Below are 7,822 nucleotides of genomic sequence, written 5' to 3'. Positions count from 1 at the left end.
ATATAATTTCAGAAATAATATATAACCTTTGTGTTGCGAAAGATATTAAATGGTTAAGTTCCTTAACCAAAATTGCAAAACTTCGAAACAAGGTGAGAGAAATAAAACTTTTCGTACGAGAATATGCTTTCATAAGAGAAGGATTGAAACACTGCTTCTTATTCACCGCAATGCACACTTTACGTCGAAGATTTTATGAAATAATAAAGTTTGTTGGAGCCACAACTCAAGGTTCAAGGTTTCAGAGTCTCAAGAACAGTGGAGACAAATTCGAAAATCTAGATATGCAGAACGCATGTCGCCCCTGTCAATTTCTAAACGAAAACTGTTGGCAAACATCGCGACAGTCGAATTTATCGTGGAATTACGCTGCCAAATGGCGGTACAGCAGCTTCCGGTACATGCTCGAATGATTTTTAATATTCAACGAGTGTTTCGGAGATTTCAGGGAATTTTACTATAGAAATGCAAATTTCATCCCACATTTTATATTCTCCTTTCTGTTTGCTTCTGTACTGATTATAATTGATTGATCATCTTCGCTGCAGGGAATTTATTTACGAAACACCATGGTAAAACAGTTATATGACAAATAATAACGTCAAATATGTCCTTATTTATTTAATACGGTATTTACTTAATTTTGTTGTTCTTTACTTAATAAATTATGTCATTTATTTAATACATTCTTTACTTAATACATTATATCATTTAATACAGTTTCACGTTATTTATACAGGGGGTCTCACAACTAGTAGATCTCTGAAAGGGAGGATAACATGCCTGAAATGAGGGGTAACTGATTCTGAACAAGATTCCCCTTTGCAAAAATGTCGTGTAAAGCTTCGTTTTTGAATTATTAAGGAAAAACATGGACCCATCAGAGCGCGAGGAGTACGCATGCGCAGACGCGAGAGCGACAGCTTCGAGCTAGCGGATAATTGGTAAATGCAATGTATAGTATATTCAACGCTTGGTGAGTACAACGCGAACGAAATCAATGCGTGGTGAATGTAACGCGTGGTAAATACAAGGCGTGGCAAGTACTATGCGTGGTAGGTGCAGCACGTGGTAAGCAACGCGTGATAAATTCAATGCGTGGTAAATACAACGCGTGGTAAATATAATGCGTGGTCAATGCAACGCGTGGTAGGTGCAGCACGTAGTAAGCAACGTGTGGTAAATTCAATGCGTGGTAAATACAATGCGTGGTAAAGAACGCGTGGTAAATACAATGCGTGGTAAATACAACGCGTGGTAAATATAACGCTTGGTAGGTGCAACACGTGGTAAGCAACGCGTGGTGAGTGCAGCACGTGGTAAATACAACGCGTGGTAAGTGCAGTACGTGGTAAAGAACGCGTGGTAAATACAGTGCGTGGTAAATACAAGGCGTGGTAAATACAAGGCGTGGCAAGTACTATGCGTGGTAGGTGCAGCACGTGGTAAGCAACGCGTGGTAAGTGCAGCACGTGGTAAATACAACGCGTGGTAAGTGCAGCACGTGGTAAAGAACGCGTGGTAAATACAGTGCGTGGTAAATACAAGGCGTGGTAAGTACTATGCATGGTAGGTGCAGCACGTGGTAAGCAACGCGTGATAAATTCAATGCGTGGTAAATACAACGCGTGGTAAATATAATGCGTGGTCAATACAACGCGTGGTAGGTGCAGCACGTGGTAAGCAACGTGTGGTAAATTCAATGCGTGGTAAATACAACGCGTGGTAAATACAATGCGTGGTAAAGAACGCGTGGTAAATACAATGCGTGGTAAATACAACGCGTGGTAAATATAACGCTTGGTAGGTGCAGCACGTGGTAAGCAACGCGTGGTAAGTGCAGCACGTGGTAAATACAACGCGTGGTAAGTGCAGTACGTGGTAAAGAACGCGTGGTAAATACAGTGCGTGGTAAATGCAACGCGTGGTAAGTACTACGCGCTCAGCCGCTAGCTCGAAGCTGTCGCTCTCGCGTCTGCGCATGCGTAATCCTCGCGCTCTGATTGCTCCGTGTTTTTCCTTAATAATTCAAAAACGAAGCTTCAAACCCCATTTTCGCAAAGGGAAATTTTGTTCAGAATCAGCTACCCCTCATTTCAGACACATCTACACTACTCGTGAAACACCCTGCATTTTACAAATCACATGAATATTAAATGTACTACTAGAAAATAACTTCACTCATTTAAAAATTTTCAACCCCTTAATTATTCAACTACTCGAAAATTGTAATAGATTAAAAATGCACTGCTTCCTATTTAAACTTGCTTTAGTCAAATTTTAGTTAATTATACAAACTGAAATTCCACAACCGAGAATATTACAGTCGAGAAGTTTACGAGATTATTAGTCATTTCACAAATGCTGCAAAAATACCCAAATTGATTGAACCACTTACCATCGCTCGCGCCGAACAAAGGCGATAAATTGTACCGGAAATTCGCTGTGATGCAGTGAATTTGATTAACGTTTGAGTCGTTTATTTAACTTTGAGTGTGGTATTCAATTGAGGGGAGGACATTTTCGACCAGTGCTGAGCGGTGGCCACAGATGACCAAACAGTGATAAGCTAGGACAATTCTGTCTACATTAAAGCTAAGCTCAGGAGCTTAAAGAGCTTTCCTTCTATCTGTCTCTGTTATCGTAAGACGGAATATCACCGACTGATATCAAATTTTCATATTGAACACGCTGACCGTGGATCACCTGTTTCGTTATAACTTCATTATAACTTGTGTATACGATTCAATATTATGCATGAACTTTAACCTCTCTTTTTCATTCCTTTGCGAATGTGAGAGTCATTCATATAAAATTTCTTAACCCATTTTTCGCGCACGGGGGATGTATTCTTTTGTGAGCATACAATTGGACGGAAGATCGATAAAATTGAATGGGGTACAAGGTTATGTCAATGTGACTGTTATAGGTTAGGGTGGTCCTACCGTGGACCATCGATCATCGAGTCAATGAGTCCGCCATGGCAGTCAACGTGTTTAATAGATATGATTTATGCTCTTCGTTATTAAGTCAGTTTGAATTATACGGGTGAAGTAATTCGAGAAATTCTTCGTACATTTCTGAGGCGATTTCGATTCAAATAACTTCTCTTTCATGAAATATTTATTTGTTCATCAACCAAAGTAGTAAGACTTGAATCTGGATTCAGATTTTGGGTCTGAGGTTTCTTTTAACATTTCATATTTCTTTGAAAATCATACCTTGATTTTGTAGAGAACATACATTATAGATACTTGTATGAGACACTTGTGCATGTGTACTTGTGTCACATATATGCACATATATGACTGTATCAGACATATATACATATACACTTGTATCAGACATGTGTACATATGCACTTGTATCCTACATATGCATATGCATACTTGTATCCTACATATGCATATGCATACTTATACATCACAGAATTTAATTTCACCCCAATTGGAGAAATAAAGAGTATATCGCCAACTTTTAATTAAAATGGCCGTTCGCATAGAATGTACGAAGATACAAATAATAACGTCCACATAAACATGTGGCTCAGATATACGTTCAAGTGTTAAATTATGATCGCACAGGTGTGTTTACGTGTACACAAGTGCGTGTAGAATGTGTAAATAAACATGTTCGAGTGTAGGGTGCACACGGTTGAAGCGGCATCTCGACATGCGCTATGATTAACACTTCAGCTCACAGGTCACGGAATTTCTCGTATTTTTCCTTTTCGATGTAAACAAAATTCTGAGGGAGGAGATACAAACAGAACAAACACATCAACGTGGAAATGACGGGTTTACGGTAGAAATTAAACAGATGCGTCAATATTGGGGGAAATAAATGCGAATGGTAATTGATACTCGATGCGTTATGTTTGGATACCTTTCTGAGGGTATTTAGCTTATTTTACTAGTATTAGTCATTTTACTAATGTGGTTAATATCACTATTTTTACTGATTTAGTTAATTTTTCTAGTTTTATTTATTTACTTAATTTTACTGGATTTACTAGTTTTAGTAATTTAGTTAATTTTGTTAGATTTAAGAGATTTGCAAATTTAGTTAATTTTATTAGATTCAACAGATTTCCAAATTTAGTTAATTTCAGAGGTTTTTCTAGTTTTACTAGTTTTACTGAATTGCTTAAGGTTACTAATTTCACTAGTTTTATTAATTTAGTTAACCTTGTCAGATTCAATAGATTTTCAAATTTAGTTAATTTCAGTGGTTTTTCTAGTTTTAATAATTTTATTCATTTTACTAATTTTACTAGTTTTACTAATTTAATTCATTTTACTAATCTTGCTAATTTTACTAATTTCATTTTACTAATCTTGCTAATTTTACTAATTTCATTCATTTTACTAATCTTGCTAATTTTACTAATTTCATTCATTTTACTAATCTTGCTAATTTTACTAATTTCATTCATTTTACTAATCTTGCTAGATTTACTAATTTTATTCATTTGACTAATCTTACTATTTTTACTGATTTAATTAATTTTACTAGTTTCACTAATTTTATTAACTTATTTAATTTTAGTGGCTTTTCTAGTTTTATTAATTTTGTTGATTTTACTAATTTTACTAGTTTTACTGATTTAATTCATTTAACTAATCTTGCTAGTTTTACTAATTTTATTCATTTTACTAATCTTGCTAGTTTTACTAATTTTATTCATTTGGCTAATCTTACTAGTTTTATTGACTTATTTAATTTTACTAGTTCCACTAATTTTATTAATTTAATTAATTTTAACGGCTTTTCCATTTTTTTTAATTTTGTTCATTTTACTAATCTTGCTAGTTTTACTGACTTATTTAATTTTACTAGTTTCACTAATTTTATTAATTTAGTTCATTTTATTGGCTTTTCTAGTTTAATTAATTTTGTTCATTTTACTAATTTTACTAGTTTTACTGATTTCATTCATTTCACTAATCTCACTAGTTTTACTGATTTACATAATTTTACTAGTTTCCCCAATTCCATTATTTTCACTATTTTTTTTTTTTAATTTTATTGCTTCAAAAATTAAAAAAAATATGCAATTGTATAAATAATAGCACAATCAATATTGCAGCTAACATTCACATTTATTCCCCCAAAATAGCTACCTCTTCAATTCGATTACACAATTTTTTTTTCCAAAAATACTTGCAATTTATTACAACCAATTGTCGCACTCATACTGTGGCTCAAAAGCATTAATTATTTAACACATTGAAACGCGTGAAAGGAAATTAACGCACCTCTTATAAAATATTTCGATCAATGTGTTCGCTTCCTGTAAATAGATCTTTGTGATCTTATTCCTCTTTTTCAGACAATGATTTCCAAAATGTTTTACTTTGAAAAATTTCCCATTAACAACAATTTTTTTATTTAACTAAATTCTTATAATCAATTTTTAATTTAACTAAAACGATAGTTAAATAATTCGAAATAAACTGCACACGATAAAATAAATGCAAAGTTGCATTTGAAATAAATACAATATCCATGTTATATTGTCCATTGTATCAAAATGAACGAAAGTACATATACAAAAATTACTACGTAGTCATTTTTTAGAACGTAGATACATGAAAAATATTCACGATGGACGATGTAATGTGGATCCACAAACTTTTATTATTAATTTATTTAAAGGACAAAAAAAGTTCAAGTAAGCATTTTGGGAATTGTTTGCCTGAAACTCTGTACATTTTCCTAGAAACGAGACTTTATCAACGTTGATCGTTCCACTGATTGTACAAAGGGTCTCAATATACCAATTAATACGCGTACAACGTAAGGATTCTGACCAAACTTTAGAATATACGTACTTCTGTACTGAGTATTATACACCAGGGTCTCGGTCTGATTCTAACGGCCTGTAGAGAACGTGCATAGTCTAACGAGTATTTGTTGTTAGAGAATTATACATTGTTGAGAAGAATTGAATGATAAATCTGTTACGTAGGTAAATAGTGAGAATGTGAGAGATGATTTTTATGTACGAGCCTCTTTTTCCAATCATTTCAATTAAAAATATTAACACGTTGATAATATTTCTTTTGTCATTCTTTGCTCTGAATGACCCACTTTTACGTTTCCTAATTATTTAATCGCATCGATAACCGATGTGGCGAGAAACGTGTTAATAATTTATTGAAACATTAATAAAGTGTTCTCGGACTGGTGGTACAATTCTAAAAATAATTTTCCTTATTTCAATCTCAATCGCTTAAGAACCATAATAAGATAACAGATTTTCAATCAAAATATCCTAATTTTTGTTTAAGAAAAGTTTTTGAATTGTATCACCATTTTTGCAATATTTTATATTATTTAATCTTCTATTATTTAAAATCCAATCTGTAATATATATGTTGAAAGTACAATACAATACAAAGTACAATATTACTTATTTCGTTCTTTGAAAATATTTTATAAAACCGATACAACCTGTGAAATAATCTATTTTTAATTTTGTGAAATAATAATTAAAATAATATATTTTAATTAAATAATTTAATAGTATATTTGAATTATTTCCTAAGTAGGTAACGAGGACATTATCCTGTAAATAGTATCAATCGTATTATTAAACTACCATTTCCGTATCATAATTAATAAAACGTTTGTTTAAATAAAATTAAATCCCATAAAGTTATCTTAGATATAAGCTTATCATTAGTAAAATACTTGTTTCTATATCGTCGAATATTGTTTGAGAAATTGTAAAAACAATATTTGAGTAACGTTTAAGAAATTTGTATTTTAAAACTCGCGCGTTTGGGAACGATTGAACAAGAGGCTTGCACAATATGGCGGAATGTAAATGTTCCTCGCGCATGCGCACTAGTCACGCGTTCGCGCGCCATAAGGTTTAATCGTTTTTTACGAGGGATCTCGTCGGAACGCGGCGGATTTTACAGATTTTATGGATGTTACGTGATTTGCTCGAAAGGAGTCGCTTAGCAGGTAATATTCGTATTTCTATTGAAAGTAGCTGCTGTTTTGTGTCAAAAAACAGAGAGAGATTTATCAATTTTCGAATACGTGATTCGATATATTGCAATGACCAACTTGATAGATTGCTCTATGTATTACGATGTATTATTTCTTCTGGTGCATTTGTAACGGATAAATGATTAAAAAGATATCTTGAAACGAGTATTCTGTCGTTTTATTATAGACACATCGCATGGTACATAAATTGGAGTGATTGTATAGTGGACTGACTTACCGATTGATGTCTTCTTTGACGCAGGATGGCAGAACAGTACAGGTAAGTGATGACTTTTATTGGACACACTTTTGTAGACACACATTATTACAATTTAACACTAAATTAACTGGTTATAAAAAACGACACTTGCAATGGTTCTCCTACGACTTCAGATTCGAATCTGCCAAACCGTTTAACGTTGCGCACGCATTATGGCGGCGTCCAATGACGTGCGATCCTGCGAGCCAATAAGACGCACGCAAAATTGGCGCGCTCAGTTACGTTCTTTAAAATGTGTTACACATTTATAATTTTAAAAGAATGCTCATAATTTTCTTTAGCAGATATTTAATTTGCCTATCGTTGTTACAATAGATTCCTACATTATCTGCATAGCAATTCAAATTTAGAATTAAATTTAAAATCAAATAACTAAATACAAATATAAATAACTAAATATATCAAAGAACTTTAATATTCTTAGCAATATAATTTCAAATAATTTTAAATAACTAAATAAAATTTATTTAAATATAAAAAAAGAGGCTATTATTATAGAATAGAAAATGAAAGGAAATGGGAAGGTATATAAATATAGGA

This window comes from Megachile rotundata, chromosome 14 (genome assembly GCF_050947335.1).
Source record: "Megachile rotundata isolate GNS110a chromosome 14, iyMegRotu1, whole genome shotgun sequence".
NCBI lineage: Eukaryota > Metazoa > Arthropoda > Insecta > Hymenoptera > Megachilidae > Megachile > Megachile rotundata.
The sequence above is the reverse complement of the archived record's forward strand: the minus strand, read 5'-3'. Positions refer to the sequence as shown.